Source organism: Bos indicus, chromosome 4, assembly GCF_029378745.1.
Source record: "Bos indicus isolate NIAB-ARS_2022 breed Sahiwal x Tharparkar chromosome 4, NIAB-ARS_B.indTharparkar_mat_pri_1.0, whole genome shotgun sequence".
Lineage (NCBI taxonomy): Eukaryota > Metazoa > Chordata > Mammalia > Artiodactyla > Bovidae > Bos > Bos indicus.
The window spans coordinates 78,220,858-78,235,774 of record NC_091763.1 but is presented as its reverse complement, the minus strand read 5'-3'; the positions used below and the strand labels follow the sequence as shown (position 1 = coordinate 78,235,774).

At 40.3% G+C, this 14,917-nt stretch overlaps 1 protein-coding gene across 8 annotated transcripts in view; it reads left to right on the top strand.

Moving 5' to 3' along the window:
- Positions 1 to 14,917, top strand: part of HECW1 (HECT, C2 and WW domain containing E3 ubiquitin protein ligase 1) — a 481,556-nt gene that overhangs the window by 87,980 nt on the left and 378,659 nt on the right. Inside the window, exon 1 of one of the 8 annotated variants that reach the window (XM_070788044.1) lies at positions 13,298 to 13,492. The exons of 6 other annotated variants lie outside the window; for them this stretch is intronic. The gene's annotated coding sequence lies outside the window, so the exon portion shown is untranslated. Of the gene's footprint in view, positions 1 to 13,297; positions 13,493 to 14,917 lie in introns of those variants that run through there. One more of the 8 variants, XM_070788045.1, reaches the window with a different exon arrangement.

The following is a 14,917-nucleotide window of genomic DNA, read 5'->3' as shown; positions in this document are numbered from 1 at the left end:
AGACACAGCTTAGCAACTGAACAACAAAACTGGTGCTTTTATTTATTTATTTTTATTGACTGCACTGTGTGGCGTGTAGGATCTTAGTTCCCTAACCAGGGATGGAAACTGCGCTTTCTGTGATGGAAGAGCGAAGTCTTAACCACTGAACCATTGGGAAGTCCCAGTACTGGTGGTTTTAAACTGTCTACCTTTAATCTACTCTCTGAATTAGTAAAAACTGTCTCCTTTGTCAAACATCCAAAATGGTGCCCACAGTGTGATGAGCCCTCAGCTAACCACACCACTCATGTCCCCTCCCACTGGGTGAGTTAAATACTTCCAAAGAGTCAGTTGTATATTCTTCCAAACTTGTTTATGCCAGTTATGCTTATTTTTTATAATTATATAATTCAGTTAAATAGTACATAATATTATAAAATATGAGGGCAGAAAGAAGCATGGATAGATCTCTTTAAAAACTGCTACTGACATATGTAAAGGCTACATCAGTGCTAATCAGATTTTAATATACATACAAATCACCCAGAGATGGTGTTAGAAGGCAGATCTGATTCTGCAGGTCTGGGTGGGGCCTGAGACCTTGCATTTCCAACTAGCTCCCAGTTGACGGTGATACTGCTAGTCCACAGATGACCCTGTTAAAAGAAAATTCTGAGACAGTTACAAAAGCTGATTGGAACTTCATTAAAATCCAGAAGGATATGGCTTTCAGGTTGCTCTGTTTGTGCTTGACATTTTCTACAATCTTGCTCCACTTTAAGGAAGCTGGATGTGGGGAGCATGCATGGAAGTGAAACCATTAGGCTGTGTTTTGGGGAGCTCAGAAGAGCACCAATCTTTTATGTTACAACATAGAAAGAATTCAGCAAGAGACAAATTGATAGATAAGAAGTGACTTATTAGAATAGGATGCTTGTGAGGCTTACAAGAGGGCCAGCTTGAGAGTGCTGCACCAAGAACTTAGTGGACTATAGTTTAATAATCAAAGGAAAAGTAGGGAGGGGGGAAGACCACTTTCTTCCTCACTTTTGAGTAGACATCATGCTTCCATCATCACCTCTTCCTCCGTGTTGGCAGGGGAGTTTTCTTGTCCCTCCATGGTCAAGCTGGAATGTCATTGGCACTATGGAAAAATTATTTCAGGTTTCAGTACAATGAGGTTCTTTCACTTTGAAATGTCACCTTCCCATAAATTATTGTTTTTTATGTGTGCAGAGAGTGTGTCCTAAGGGTCATTAACTTACTAAGCTCCCTGGGCAGGATGTGGGTCTCAGGCCACCAGTGTTTTATTGTTTTGGGGCATAACTCATTCTTGTGCTGCATGGCTTGTTGCTAAGCAGCCTGCTTGGTTTTGTGGTTAAGCAAACCTGTTTTCTAAAGTGATCATTAACATACAGAGGTCTTCCATATTTTTTCTTACAGTTCCCTAGTGGGATTAACTATTTAATTACCTACTTTGTCCCTTTACTCAGTTCAGTTCAGTCGCTCAGTCGTGTCCGACTCTTTACGACCCCATGAATCGCAGCATGCCAGGCCTCCCTGTCCATCACCAACTCCCAGAGTTCACCCAGACTCACATCCATTGAGTCAGTGATGCCATCCAGCCATCTCATCCTCTGTCGTCCCCTTCTCCTCCTGCCCCCAATCCCTCCCAGCATCAGAGTCTTTTCCAATGAGTCAACTCTTCACATGAGGTGGCCAAAGTACTGGAGTTTCAGCTTTAGCATCATTCCTTCCAAAGAAACCCCAGGGCTGATCTCCTTCAGAATGGACTGGTTGGATCTCCTTGCAGAGTTCAAGGGACTCTCGAGAGTCTTCTCCAACACCACAGTTCAAAAGCATCAATTCTTTGGCGCTCAGCCTTCTTCACAGTCCAACTCTCACATCCATACATGACCACAGGAAAAACCATAGCCTTGACTAGACGGACCTTTGTTGGCAAAATAATGTCTCTGCTTTTGAATATGCTATCTAGGTTGGTCATAACTTTCTGTCCGCCTCAGAAGTTGCATGAGAGTTGCAACAGAGTGGCTCAGAGTTGTAACCTGTGTCACAAAGGTTGTGTGAACCCCACTCTGGAGAAATAGTCAGAGAAAAAACCTTGACCCAGTTTTGAAAAAGTAGATATTTGCTGTTAGGAATGAAAGTTTCTGGTGCTTTTTTATTGTTTTTAAGTAATTCCCTACTCAAAGCACTTTTTCCACTGACAGTTATATTGGAGAAGAAGGCTAGTTCCATAGAGTTTGTGGTTTTACAAGGCTAGTTCCATATTACAGGAATTTTTAGGACTTCAGGCCCTGGAGGCAGCATCTCAAGAAACCCTGAAAGAATTCCAAGGAGGCAAGGTGGGGAACCAGATTATATAAAAGTTTTGCAACAATGGGCAGGAGGTCTGAATGTCAAAAAATTATTGTTAATCAAAGAAAACCATATATCCCAAGTTAAGGAAGTTAGCAGTTTTCTGTATATGGGAAGATGACTCTCTGGACTCGCTGAAATCACTCCTTTGGTGTGCACCTGCACCTCAGCTCTTCTCAGGGCCCAGTATCCTTTGTTTTTCACATCCTGAGTTTCCTCAGGGCTCACCTCGGGGGATGGCTGCTGTCTAAAGCTGCTCCATAGCAGGTATTCTTTTCCTTCGTGAGTTCCTTCAGGGCTCATCAGCACCTGTTGGAGTGCTGCAACTGCTGATGATTGTGACATCCTTTGTTTACTGATATGGCAGGCAATATTCCATTTCTATTTACCAGTGAAAGTCACGAACACTTTATGCAATTAACCAGGCTCCAAGCAGATGCATCTGAAAATTCCAGCCAACGCTACCTCATTGCTAAGTTTCCAGGATACCTTTTATATAGAATATGATAGCAGACCTGCAGCATATCTTGAACCTTAGAGTGTTTTGTGTATTGCTTTGTCTTCTAATGCAGGGAAGATTATTAACTGTGGTAGATATTCAACACTTCAGAATTATTCTGGGGAGAGAAGCAGCTGAGCTAAGTGGATTCAAAGTAAATAATCCTCTTCACTCTGATATTGCCTTCACGCAACCATGCTCATTGGTGAGGAAATGTATTTTATAGTCATAGTGGGAAAGGGGAGGGAGAATTTCTTCATGGTATGATTAAATCCTGATAAGCTTGAGTGATTTTCAAAAGAATAATGACAATGAAATATATTAGTGTGGGGGAGTCATGGGTTGAGAATTATTTCTCATAAAGTAACCAGTTGGTCAGTGATGTATTTATAACAAGAATAATTTCGATTCCTCATCTTCTAGAGACTGTCCAAGGACCAGAGAGCTTGCAGCTGTAGGATAAATTGAGAAATGGCTCCTCTAACAGCCATCCCAATTGGGGAAGTCTCATGGTTTACAAATAAACCCATCTATACACACAGCCTTTTCCCATAATGCTTACCCTCCATATTCTAAACTCTGCTCTACCTTGTTTAATTCCATTAAGTTTGTAAAGGAGTATTCTACACAAACTATTTATTTATTCCTGATCTAGGTCCAGTCTTGGTTTTTGACTGCTGATAGGTTCACTGGGTGAATTAACATTAAGTCTCAAACTAGAGTCTATCTCAAGTATCATTCTTTATTTTTTAAATTTTTATTGGAGTTGCTTTACAGTGTTGTGCTAGTTTCTACTGTACAGCAAAGTGAATCAGCTACATTATATCCCCTCTGTTTTTGGACTTTCTTCCCATTTAGGTCCCCATGGAGCTCTGAGCCTTACAGTATGTTCTTATTAATTGTCTGTTTTATACATACGATCAATAGTGTATATATGTCGATCCCAGTCTCCTATTCTTCTTGAGACTAGACTGGAAGAAAACATTTCCCTTTCCACGTGCGTGCTGAGTAGGACCTCCATGCAAGTACCTACCAGGCAAGACTGGAGGTGGGAAATGGGCGATTGATGTCAGGGGTGACCTAGCTGTCAGCTCTTGACTCCGTCTGTCCATCCATTCCTAGCTTTGACTAACATTTACATTTATGCCAGAAAGTTCATCTGGGCTTTTCCATAAGGTCTTACAGAAAAACCTGAATGAACTTGAACAATAATGGAACAATATATTCCATTTTCTATGTATTTTTACCATTATGGGTTTCTAACTTACTGTCAGTATATAGCACATGCTGTGATGTTTGTCCACGCCTCGCAGGCCACTTGCTTAATCATCGTCTATACTTAATCTGCACTGAGTCTATCCAGTGCCTCACAAGCCACTTGCTATGCCTTATATTGCTTATGCATGCCATCATTTTATTTGCTTTTCTTGTCTCTGTAGCTGAGTTGAATAATCTCAAAAGATACAGCAGATTCACATAATGCAGTAAAATAGGAGGACTGATGGGAAAATACAATGTGAAAAACGCATTTTTTATGGCTTAGCCTAAAATTGCTGCTGCTTTAACAAATGGTACATTACTGAAGATTCTTTTTAAAGAAGTTCTTCAACTAATTCTCCTGATTGTACCTTATTCATTTTAAGAAATTGGAAAATACAGAAAAGTATAAAAAAGAAATGAAAATCATCCTTGATACCACCACCTTATGGTAATCAATGGCAACATTTTGGTGTGCTATATTTTTTTAGTCTTATTTTAGTAGACATCTTTCCTCAACTGTTAAGATTTTACATGTTTTTCTGTATTTTGACTTTCCCCTAGATATTACAACATACAACATACACATCTTCCTGCCATTAATTCATTTAATGGTGCAAATAGATCTTAGAGTTTGTAACTCAGTGAATCATGTCCTTCTTTTTGGATTTATTGAGTGTTTCGGGTTTTCTATAATGTATGTAGCCCTGCCTGAATGGATTTATGCATAAGGCTTTTTCCTCTCATTTACAAAGAATGGTGGTAGAATAACTATTTGAAAAGAACTAACATTTTTAAGGCTTTAGACATATGGAAAAACTAGATTCCATTAGGGTTGTTTCCGCTTGTATACCCACGGTTCCTGAAGCTAGAAAGGTTGGGTTGAGGATATAGTCTAATTTCTGCATTTACTGGGAATTTAGTCTTGTGTTAAGTGCTGACCTAACATGAGATTTTCTGTCTTTAAGAATTTGGGGTACTCTGTCATTCTCCGATTAGAAGCAGTGTATGAAACACTCATAATCCTCATGTGTGTGCCCACCTCCCCCTCTCTCCCTTGTTTCCACAAGACCTCACCAAATTTCAGAGATGCTGTCTTTCCTTGACTAGCTCCCCTCTCTTTAATTCCTTGTGGCAACCCAGCTCTGTGCATACAGCCAGGCAAATGTCTCAACAGGAGCGGAGGTGGTGTTTTAACCTATTATTACTTTCCATGAGCCAAAAAGGTGGGCTGTGGCAGCAAACGTTAAGCCCTCTGCTAGCTCCTGTGAGGCAGGTTCTGAGAAGGTTTGATCTGAAGGAGACACTGAAGAGGAGGCAAGCCTATTGTTTGATGAGCGAGAGTTTTTTTCCCACAGGAATTTGTAAATCACTGTATTCCCATTGCTGTTGCAACAGGTATAATTTGTTTTCTAGACAGAGGGACACCTAGATGATAAAACTGACTTGAAAACTATAGGTAACTGTCACTTGTTACTAATTCTACATATCTTGAAAGAAAAAGAATCGTTAATGATGTGATTATTACTGCGGTTACAGGCTTAGAAGGGGGGCAGTTAACTTGGGTCAGTGTGGTTAACTTGGGTCAGTGTGGTTAACGAAACAGCGTGGCTGTGTACTGTGCTTTATGTGAGAAAGCTGCACAGTCCAGGGTGAGCTCTGTTACCTTCCACATGTTTGCTAAGAGAACTCTCAGCTTGATCACACACAGAAAGGCACCTCCACTAGGAAAGACCGGCTGGGCTGCTGGTGTACTTGGTACTTGAACCCAGGTTCCTGGGTGGAGCCAGGTCCTTCCCTCCTCTGCTTCAGAGGGTAAATCTCATGGGATGCGTTGCTTCTCAGGCTGGCACCATCAGTGTTACGATAAATGGAAATCCTTTCTAATGACGTGACTGACTGTCTTCTTTCCTCCCTGGTTAGAAGATAGTCCTTTTTGTTTGTTCTTAATTTTGAAATTTTGTAGGACTTCAGTTTTTTTTGTATTTTAAATTTTTTTGTTATTTTAATTCAAAAAATAGGATGTCCCTTCACCCGATTTTATGTTTTTTAAATTAATTTTTTATTGGAGTATAGTTGATTTACAGAGTTCTGTGTTAGGTGTACAGCAGAAAGAATCAGTCATACGTATACATATATCCATTCTTGATTCTTTTCTCACATAGGTCATTACAGAGTATTGAGTAGAGTTCCCTGTGCTATACAAAAGGTTTTTATTAATAATAGTTATCTATTTTACATATAGTAGTGTGTATATGTCAATTCTAATCTCCCAACTTATCCCTCCCTCTACTTCCCTCCTGGTAACCATAAGTTTGATTTTATCTTGACCCAAATGTGTCTTACTATTTCTAAGACAATTATTTTATTAAATATCTAGGGTTTAGATAGGATTGTTCACATTCAGTTGTTTTGCTTTGTAGGGAGTGAACTGCACTTTGGTGACAAACAGCCAGCCCCTGAGTGACAACCTAATTCAGCATTTGTGTTATCCAAGGTTGGGGCTGTCACATTTCCCAGCTATTTGGCTCTGACTCTCAGAAGGTAATTGTTTGTGCATGAAATCTCCTGCCTCCTTGGTTCAACACCCTCAGAGATGCAGCTGCCCGCTCCAGGGTCAGAGCCATCCTGAGTGACTGGACTCAGATTGAGATGCTAGGAGTGTGGGCTCAGTGGCTTCCTTCACCATCCGTATTAGCTAATAAGTCACTTCTGTTGGTTTTTAATTAAGTTTTAGAGTTAAACTGCATACCTTTATTTACTGAAAATTTAAGCCCTTGGTGGGTTTAAAACCCATAAAGAATAGTTTGTGATAAGAAAAAAAATAAATTACGTGTAAGAGTTTTATTTTTCCTCTCCACTTGAGCTGTTTTTTTTTTTCAAGCATGTGTGTGAATGTTCGTGTGTCTGTATGTTCATTTCATAAAAGCCCTCGTTCATTATAGGATTGTTGTTGTTTAGTTGCTAAGTTGTGTCTGACTCTTGCAATCCTGTAGACTGTAGGCCCCCAGGCTCCTCTGTCTGTAAGGATTTCCCAGGCAAGAATACAGAAGTGGGTTGCCATTTCCTTCTACTGGAGATCTTCTGACCCAGAGATCAAACCTGTGTCTCCTGCTTGGCAGGTGGATTCTTTGCTACTGAGACATATGGGAAACCTCATTATAGGATACCAGTGAGCTATTTTGAGGACAGGTTCATCTATCTTAAACTCACTCACATAGTCCAGTTAATTCTTAAATAAAAGGAAAGTGTATTATTAATTGGAACATAAAGACATCCCCTCCCTGGTCCTAGTGTACCTTTCTATAAGGTGATATAGTCAAAAGGACAACTGTTAGAAAAATATTTCTTGTTCTGTGTATATTCAAGGAAATTAGGAAGGAAGAGAAAGGAAGAAAGAAAATAGCAGAATTTTTTTTTTCTTTTGGGGGTATCAGCGAGGCTCACTGTCTGGGAGGTACTCATTAAGTGAGAGGGAAGCAGAAAGCTCCTTCCTCCTTAAACACATTTTCTGTATAATGACCTCATACGAATTAGAGAAAGGCACTGCTTCCTTAGAACTCTCTCCTGGCATTCACGGAAGGGCAGTACTGCAGCCATGACATTAAAAGACAGTTGCTCCTTGGAAGAAAAGCTATGACCGACCTAGACAGCATATTAAAAAGCAGAGACATCAGTTTGCCAACAAAGGTTCATCTAGTCAAAGCTGTGGTTTTTCCAGTAGTCATGTATGGTTGTGAGAGTGGGACTATAAAGAAAGCTGAGTGCCAAAGAATTGATACTTTTGAGCTGTGGTGTTGGAGAAGATTCTTGAGAGTCCCTTGGACTGCAAGGAGATCCAACCAGTCCATCCTAAAGGAAATCAGTCCTGGATATTCATTGGAAGGATTGATGCTGAAGCTGAAACTGCAATACTTTGGCTACCTGATGTGAAGAGCTGACTCATTTGAAAAGGCCCGGATGCTGGGAAAGATTGAAGGTAGGAGGAGAAGGGGATGACAGAGGATGAGATGGTTGGATGGCATCACCAACTTGGACATGAGTTTGAGCAAGCTCCAGGAGTTGGCAATGGCAGGGAAGCCTGGCGTGCTGCAGTCCATGGGGTCGCAAAGAGTCGGACATAACTGAATGACTGAACTCAACTGAGTACTAATATGCTACAACGCTGTGATATCTGCTGAGTGAATGGCTCCCCTGAAGGTGTACATGGGCATCTGGACAGCTGCGGGCAGTGACCCTGCAGAGAGGGCAGAGGGGTCATGACCCAGGTGGTTGCTATGAGTCTTCTCTCTTATCTTCCCCAGCCCTGAGCCCTTTCCTGATCCCCTAAATCTATGTAAGGTGCTTCCCAGTGAAAAAACTGGTGGGACATATGCTTATCATCAGGGCTGGTGGTTATAGGGAGATGATGGAACAGGATGGAGGGGTGGGGACCCTATTATCAGGGCATCCCCTTCCAGGACTGGCTCCATAATTTATGAGGCCCAGTGAGACATGAAAATGTGGCATACCTTGTGAAAAAATTATTCAGAATTTCAAGGTGGTGATAACAGAGTGGGGTTCTTCCAAGTGCAGGTATGGGTCTCATTGCCCATGGGACTTACCCTGGACCCTAGTGGGCCTTTTCAGCTGTCAGTATCTTGTGCAGTCTGAGCAGAAAAACCCACATCTTCATGGCTCTACCTCTGACCCTCAATACACACACACACACACACACACACAACAACAACAACAACAACAACAACCTCCCAGGATCGCTTTGGACCACAGACAATTGTAGAATGGAACCATTCCTTTCCATTATTCTTATTATGAAGACCCAACTGTGTATTGTCTTTCTAAGGGTTCTAACGGTGTGCTTCCTATTTTGTGTCTGTTCAATAATGCTACATGCTTTCCTTTCCCAAGTCCGAAACCTTGATTGGCTTCATAATGTCTGCAAAACGAAGTCCAAACATTCTACCTCTATGCTCAGAATTCTCTAGGCCTTCATTCCATACTTCCTCTCTCCACTCCTTTCTCCAGAGAAGCTAAACTGCCTCTCACTCAGGGATCATCCTCTGTGATTCCCTTTGGATATTTGGAATATTCTGTCATGCCTGCCTGTCCTTATTGCCCCCTTTGGCTCACAGATTTTTTTTCAGCCTACACTGTGTATCTCTGTCCAGATAGTTGCTGCAGTAATGGTCTTCAAACTCCTTCACACAAGTCCTCCCTAAAATAATTTTTTTTAAAGTGTAGCTTTATGCACTTTTAAGTTGACATTCAAAAAATGTTCTTTATTAAGTCTAAACAGTTGCAAAGTATGCTGTGCTGTGCTTAGTCACTTAGTTGTATCCGACTCTTTGCAACCCCACGGATGGTAGCCCTCCAGGCTTCTCTGTCCATGGGGATTCTTCAGGCAAGAATACTAGAGTGGGTCACCATGCCCTCCTCCAGGGGTTCGTCCCAACCCAGGGATCGAACCCAGGTCTCCCGCACTGCAGGCAGATTCTTTACCAGCTGAGCCACCATATCATTTCTAATTTTAGTATTGAGATTTTACAATAAAACTCTTTATTTTTAAAATATGTACCCAGTGGAATCTAAGTATTTTAGTACTTCAGTAGTCACCAGCATGATTGATAAAATATTTGTATAGCTTTCCTTTAACAGTTGGACATTTGCATTACACTTTGTCCCCTGGAACTAATAGTTCAAATTTCAATGACTTCATTGAATTTTATTCTAATATAAATATATTCTTATGCAAGCAACTCTTATGCATCATTGTGTCATGTTTTGTTGCAACAAAACTATGTACATGAGTAGGAATTAAGTTTTTAAATTCCTTATGAACATTTAAGTTTTTCTATGTGTTAAAAATATGAGTCTTTATATTGTTGCAATTATGATTAGTACACAATAGATCACAACATAAATATAAGTCTTTAGCAAGAAAAATATAAAATTTTATTAGAATTGTATCTCTTAGTAGGAAGGGGCACTTATGTCTCCCATGTTCATCTACCCGTGGATGAATATTATTTACTGCTAGACTAAGACAGTATTTAGTATCAATCCTGTGTATTTAAAAAAATTCCATATTTAAAAGTCATGAGAACAGTTTTCAGCTTTAATTCTGTTCAGTTGTGGAGACATGGTTATAATAATAATCTGTGAGTGAAATGGAAAAGACGTCACTTGATGTCACTCAGTTTTTTAAAACTCATTCTAGGGTCCATGGCAAAAATCACAAAAATCATTTTAAAAAAAATTATTTGAATATAGTTGGTTTACAATGTTGTGTTAGTTTCAAGTGTACAGCAGAGTGAATCAGTTATACATATATTCATTCTTATTCAGGTTCTTTTCCCATATATGTCATTACAGAGTATTGAGTAGAGTTGATATGTATGATACATATGTATGATACAGCAGCTTCGTATTAGTTATCTATTTATATAGAGAGAATAACTAATACGAAGCTGCTGTATCATACAAGGAACTCTACTCAATACTCTATTTATATATAGAGGTGATTCTAATATCTGATAACTGGATTAGGTTCTCCTTCTATTTGTTTCTAAAGGTATAGAAACCAACTGACTTTTAAAAGGACTGGATTGGCCCAGTCATCAGAGTCATTTATTTCCCCTGTTTTTGGAATGTGTAACAAAAAAGGCTTTCCTAAATGAGTATTAGTTATACCTGTTCCTCACTTCAGAGGCACCTTCTATGACTTGATATACATAGTTAGAAAATGTAGGATTGAAGTATTTTGAATTTAATGTGCCTCTGATAATGTGATACAATATTTTTTAATCCTACATTTTTAATGTTTTTCTCAAACTTCAGAGTTGCCAATTTTAGCTCACTTATGTTGTTCTAGGAAAAATGACATATGAGAGGATGGTGAGGTCTCGAGTGAGTCCCTGGGACGGCCCACCGCGTGAGAGTCTTTGGCTTTGGGCAGGAAAAGAATTCAAGAGTGAAACATAGTAAAGTGAAAGCAGGTTTATTTAGAGAGGTACATACTCGGAAGACAGAGGGTAGGCCTTCTCAGAAGGTGAGAGAGGTGGCTTCAAGGCCTGGGATAGGCTCTGAAAGTGAGAGTGGCCCTGAGGTGTGGGCATGGTTAGTTTTGAGGGGCTGGGTGATTTCTAGGCTAACAAGTGGGAGGATTATTCCAACTGCTTTGGGGAAGTGGTGGGGATTTCCAGGAACTGGGTCACTGCCCAATTTTGGCCTCTTAGGCTCAGTCTTGGTACTTTCATAGTGCCTGCACGTGTGCCATTTAGATGCTAAAGTATTACAGTCAGCATCTGATGAGGCTTAAGGTCTACAGGAAGTCAAATCTCCCACCATCTTGCACTTAGCAGGTTCTAACTGGTTTTGTCGAGTCATTAGTTCCATGAACTTGGGCAAACTTCAGGAGATGATGAGGGACGAGAGACCTGGCGTGTTGCAATCCATGGGATCAGAAAGAGCGGGACATGATTGGATGACTAAACAACAGCAACAGCATTAGTTCCCTGTGCTGTTTTTAATGGTTATGTGACTCTTTTCATGGTTGCACCCTGCCTCCTTGCTTCCTGTCCCAATGTCATTTAATTGGTGAAATAGTCACTTTTAACCAAATGTACAAATCAATTAGTCAAACCAGATTTACTCTGTGTCAGAAAATTTTATTTTTCTATTTTTTTCTTTTAGATTCACAATGTGTGTTAACACATGTTGCTGAGACAGCCATCTCACTTCTGAATTCTCCTTCTGAGATAATTACATAGATAAGACCCTGAGCTTTGCCACACATCTCTTGTTGATGAAATAAAGCCCTCTACCATCAATGTTTTGTACAGTGCTGTTTGCTTTGCTCTTGTGGGAGTCTCCCTCAGGAGCCATGTACTACTTGCCATCAGTTGGAAAATAGGAGAGGAAGGGTCTTTATTACCAGTTAGTCTTCCCATTCGATAGTATATCTTATTACCAAGCCTGGCACTATGAGCTAAAATGCTCATTTCTGACCCCGTGTTTCCATGCTTTGCCCTTAACAAAAATTATTATAAAACTTTGCCAGAAGCACCTTGATTGAAAAAAAAGCTTCAGGAGATGTTCACATTAGCATTTGTTTTCCAGAAGACTTTATGTCACAGTCAGTGTAAGATTCATGATGAGGGACAGATAGACCTTCAGTTTTTTTGAAATGTGGAAAAGAGTGCACTGGTGAAGGGGAAGTGTGTGCAAATCCATTTTGAAGACTGAGAACACGAAGTGACAGCCTTACTCTAGGCTGATTCTTTTCTTTCTTCTGGGTTGCTTTATAAGGATAAATCCCCAGGAAGTAGATTACTAGACTTTTTTAGACAAGAACTTTTTTGTTGCTTGCAAAAATGAAGTCATTTTCAAATGGGTGACTGTATGTGGTCATCAGTAATGTAATGTTCTATACATTGCTCCACAGTATCGCAAGAGTTGGTATATTTTAATGTTAAAATCTTTAGGAAATTACTCCTACTTTATTAAGTTATATGTATTTACTATCTGACTCTCACGTAGCAATAGCTTGTATTCATAATTTGAGCTGTGTATTGCTGAAAAAAGCAAAAATTGAATTATAAAAAAAATCTCTTTGCCTTACTCAAAGGATTTATTTATAAATAATTGCAAATGAAATTTTATATAACAAGAATACTGACGGGGCTATTTAACTCAGGGGTATGAATAATTCCTGCATTTCTTGGCAGATTATGTTTAGAAAAAGTTTACCTATCCTTGCACCACAATAAATATTTTTGCTTGCTTCAATAGGAGGTGTCAAAGCAGCAGATTTTGTTGTTCTGTCATTGTGTAAGTTCATTCTTATGATGAAGAAATCACTGACGAAGGCTTGAAATTAAAGACTATTTTGAATGAATCATGCATGCATAGTTTATTGAATAAACAAGTCATCTAAGCAGTGAGATCACTCCATTTTTTAAATCAAATTTCCAGTCAATTTTGTTTAAGAAACCGTAACTCATTTTCTTTGTGGATCAGTTTGTCCAGAACGGTATTGTTTTCAAGATGGCAGTTAAAGGGAGCAAGGCATTATCAGAATCCAAGACAACAGAAAAAAAACCTTACACTCACTTATTCATTATACAAATATTTATTGAGTACCTTGACTCTTCTGATAACCAATTGTACAAGATAGGCATAGCCTTGCCCTGATAGAACTGACAGCCCAGCTGGGGCTGTCAAAGAAAAACAAAGGTGGCCACTAGTTAAAGGCAGTAAGACAGATTTTACTCAGTGCGAGTGCAGTAGGGGAGAGAGACTGCAGTGTAACCTCAACTCAGTTCTGCCAAAACAAAAGGAAGAAGGCCTTTGAAACCTGGGGCTGCTTAAAGAAAGGTAATGAGGATCTTAAGGGGCGGGGGTGGGGGGGTGGGGGGAGTTAGGCTGATGATTAGGTTCCCTGGGTTTGTTGGGTGATGGTTTTCTGGAGGAGAAATAACCTTCTCATATCTTTGCATGTGTGCATGTGAAGTCGCTCAGTCGTGTCCTACTCTTTGCGACCCCATGGACTGTAGCCTACCAGGCTTCTCTATCCATGGGATTTTCCAGGCAATAGTACTGGAGTGGGTTGCCATTTCCTTCTTCAGGGGATCTTCCCAACCCAGGGATCGAACCCGGGTCTCCCGCATTGTAAACAGATGCTTTCCTGTCTGAGCCTGCAAATAGGAGCAAGGCAGTCATAGAAGTTAGGGTCTTACTCTTCCATAGAAATTGGGAGACAGGAGTATCTCCCAGGTGTCCACATCTGAGAGGTGGCTTCTAGGACCTCTAGGAGACATTTATGGGTGGTAGAAGATTTACATATAGAAGAGGCAGGGGAAAGATTTATAATAGCAAACTCTCTAAGTGCTTTAGGCTAGAACAAACAGTTAATTCTGCAGCATTGAGTTTTCTCAGGCAGCATCATCATAGAAACACAACCTTGAGCTGATAGGAACTGTGCTAGTGTTTGTTCAGATCTCTTAGTGTTTGTGTGTGGGAGAGGATGTGGGGGGAGTGAATAAAATTATGCTGGGTGTTGTACTTCTTATAGGCCAAGGTTGAGTCCAAGTGGAGAACTGGGTTCAGGAACCTAATAACTAAAGTTTGGTCAAGAAAAGAGTCTTTGTCAGGATACAGCCAATTAAAACAAGGCTGATCATGTCAGTGCCCAGAAGGGTGTGCAAGTTGTACACTGCACAACTCTAGAGATGCCATTTACTTCATATTCTTCGTGAAAGACTACCTACCCATGAGTTGTGCAATGCATAGCCTACAGAACTGCATGCAAGAATCCTATGACCACAGCTACTTTAGATGGTAAAAAAAATTCCCAGTTGGTTCTCTGTAGTTCCATCTTGGTCAGTGAGCAAGTTTCCTTCTATCTTATCCCCACCCATGATATACAACTCCCTCATTCTCATTTTGGGGAGAGTAAGTCTGTTGGACTGTTTGTGATCAAAAGTTGCTGGGTGGTGGATGCATATACTGAGCAGAGCTCAGCCCCAACTTCTTTTCATCCTGTCCTTTGGTCCTACAGGGAGAAAGTTTTTATTTACTTTCCCATCCAGGACATCCTTCTGCTTGGAGACTAAAATCTCTATAAGCAGACATCATCTGACACCTACAGCTGGGCCTCCTTCCTGTCTTCTTTTCCCCTTTGCACTGGGGGGAACAAATTAAAGAACACAGGAAATACACAGACAAATACATCTAGATGAGCCTCTGCCAGGAACACTTAATGGAAAAGATTTAAAGGTTCTGGTGGGAACGTAAAAGAGC